The sequence below is a fragment of the Orcinus orca genome, chromosome X, assembly GCF_937001465.1.
Source record: "Orcinus orca chromosome X, mOrcOrc1.1, whole genome shotgun sequence".
NCBI lineage: Eukaryota > Metazoa > Chordata > Mammalia > Artiodactyla > Delphinidae > Orcinus > Orcinus orca.
The window spans coordinates 89,184,450-89,187,942 of record NC_064580.1 but is presented as its reverse complement, the minus strand read 5'-3'; positions in this window follow the sequence as shown (position 1 = coordinate 89,187,942).

Sequence of the window (3,493 nt, the reverse complement as noted above, 5' to 3'; positions counted from 1 at the left end):
AATATGGTGTATCATATTGATTGACTTGCGTATATTGAAGAATCCTTGCATTCCTGGGATAAACCCCACTTGATCATGGTGTATGATCCTTTTAATGTACGGTTGGATTCTGTTTGCTAGTATTTTGTTGAGGAATTTTGCATCTATGTTCATCAGTGATATTGGCCTGTAGCCTTCTTTCTTTGTGACATCTTTATCTGGTTTTGGTATCAGGGTGATGGTGGCCTCATAGAATGAGGTTTGGGAGTGTTCCTCCCTCTGCTATATTTTGGAAGAGTTTGAGAAGGACAGGTGTTAGCTCTTCTCTAAATGTTTGATAGAATTCGCCTGTGAAGCCATCTGGTCCTGGGCTTCTGTTTGTTGCAAAATTTTTAATCACAGTCTCAATTTCTGTGCTTGTGACTGGTCTGTTTATGTTTTCTATTTCTTTCTGGTTCAGTCTCGGAAGGTTGTGCTTTTCTAAGAATTTGCCCATTTCTTCCAGGTGTCCATTTTATTGGCATATAGTTGCTTGTAGTAATCTCTCATGATCCTTTGTATTTCTGCAGTGTCAGTTGTTACTTGTCCTTTTTCATTTCTAATTCTATTGATTTGAGTCTTCTCCCTTTTTTTTTTTGATGAGTCTGGCTAATGGTTTATCAATTTTGTTTATCTTCTTAAGAACCAGCTTTTAGTTTTATTGATCTTTGCTGTTGTTTCCTTCATTTCTTTTTCAGTAATTTCTGATCTGAAATTTATGATTTCTTTCCTTCTGCTAACTGGGGCTTTCTTGTTCTTCTTTCTCTAATTGCTTTAGTTGTAAGTTTAGGTTTTTTTATTTAAGACGTTTCTTGTTTCTTGCAAAATCTCACTCAGATTTGATGGAGAAATTAAAACCTTTACAGACAAGCAGAACCTAAGAGAATTCAGCACCACAAAACCAGCTTTACAACAAATGCTAAAGGATATTCTTTAGGCAGGAAACACAATAGAAGGAAAAGACCTACAATAACAAACCCAAAACAATTAAGAAATTAGTAATAGGAACATACATATCGATAACTGCCTTAAATGCAAATGGAATATATGCTCCGACCAAAAGACATAGACTGGCTTAATGGATACAAAAACAAGACCCATAAATATGCTGTCTATAAGAAATCCACTTCAGACCTAGGGACACATACAGGCTGAAAGTAAGGGGATGGAAAAAGATATTCCATGCAAATGGAAGCCAAAAGAAAGCTGGGGTAGCAATTCTCATATTAGACAAAATAGACTTTAAAACAAAGAATATTACAAGAGACATAGAAGGACACTACATAATGATCAAGGTATCAATCCAAGAAGAAGATATAACAATTATAAATATTTATGCACCCAAGATAGGAGCACCTCAAAGCATAAGGGAAATGCTAACAGCCATAAAAGGGGAAATTGACAGTAACACAATCATAGTAGGGTACTTTAACACCCCACTTTCTCCAATGGACAGATCATCCAAAATGAAAATAAATAAGGAAACACAAGCTTTAAATGATACATTAAACAAGATGGACTTAATTGATATTTATAGGAAATTCCACCCCAAAACAAGAGAATACACATTTTTCTCAAGTGTTCATGGAACATTCTCCAGGATAGATCATATCTTGGGTCACAAATCAAGCCTTGGTAAATTTAAGAAAATTGAAATTGTATCAAGTATCTTTTCCTACCACAACGCCATGAGACTAGATATCAATTACAGGAAAAGACCTGTAAAAAATACAAACACATGGAGGCTAAACAATACACTACTAAATAACCAAGAGATCACTGAGGAAATCAAAGAGGAAATCAAAAAATACCTAGAGACAAGTGACAATGAAAACACCATGACCCAGGCTTCCCTGGTGGTGCAGTGGTTGAGAGTCCACCTGCTGATGCAGGGGACACGGGTTCGTGCCCCAGTCCGGGAAGATCCCACATGCTGCGGAGTGGCTGGGCCCGTGAGCCATGGCCGCTGAGCCTGCACGTCCGGAGCCTGTACTCTGCAATGGGAGAGGCCACAACATTGAGAGGCTCGCATAGAGCAAAAAAAGAACCAAAAAATCACCACGACCCAAAACCTATGGGATGCAGCACAACATTTCTAACAGGGAGGTTTCTAGCAATACAATCCAACCTCAAAAAGCAAGAAACATTTTAAATAAACAACCTAACCTGCCATTGCTTTTAAGGCAGTCAGTGTTCACATCTATTTCTGAGGCTCATTTGAATACAATCTGTATATAATCATCCTCCCTCGTTCTCCAACTCACACCTCTTTTTCAAAATGAGTTTGTCATAATGTCTTGAGATATGATTTTGCTTCTCCCAAGAAGGGCCTAAAATGCCTTACCAAGACAAAGTATGTCAATGTGTTGCTTGGGGCCTGCTAGGACAGTTGTTCTACCTACCTGTAGAAGGATCCTCTGCCTTCTCCATTCTGCTTTTGAGCCCATTCACTGAGATTTTTTGCTTTGCTGACATGTTACTAAGAAGATTCAGCTCAGTAACAGCCTCCCCTCTGAAACTATGACCATCATGTGTACCACTGTCAGTGACATTCTCCACTATTAGGGAGAACCCAGTCAATAGATCCAAAGATTTTTTTGAGTCCTATGAGTTTATGAAATAATGGTTGTGATAAATTGAAGTGCCTGTTTTTACTGGCACTCTACAAATGTTAAATCGCAGAGTGAGCCCACATGGTTCTCTCTCTTTCTTTTTCCATTTTGTTACACACATGCTCTAAAATTATTTTTTTGCCCAAATATTACCTGATAAGATTTGTATTTATTCAAATTAGACTCAACATGATTTCAAAAGGTTGCTTGTCTTTAGATATTTTCTCACTTTATTTTCCATTTTCATCATATACTACATATACCTTACTTTATAATTTATTTACCAAATCTGTTAGTTCATTTCTTTTTTATACATTTTCAGAATTTTTCTGCTTCCCTTTGATAGTGTTCCAAGTAAGTTTCAGATTGTTTTCTGTTTTTTTCAAATTAGAAAAGAAATACCAGTCTAGAAATTTTCTAATAGGAAAATCTTTGGGGGATTGCTTTGATTTTACAGATTTATTTAGGGGCAAATTCACATTTGAGTGTTCCTACCCAAGAAGGCTTGTTGCTGACTCTATTCATACTTCCATTTGAAACTCCAAACAGATTTATATTTTTCTTCATTATAGTTCATACACATTTTTCACTGAGCTCATCTCTAGTGTTTATTAAAGGATAAATAAAGGATAATTTTCAAAAAAAGTAAAATCGTGATTCTCATAGAATTATAAAATGAACGCATCTTAATGACTTTATTGTACTCATAATGAGGAAGTTGGGTAGGTGTTATAACTTGTTTAAAAGAGAATCCAAAACACAGACATATTTATAAATCAAGAATATTGAAATAAACCTTTAGATGAAAACAAAACCAGCTTTTTCCACTGGAAAGGAGGATTATTCTCTCCAGGATAAAACTC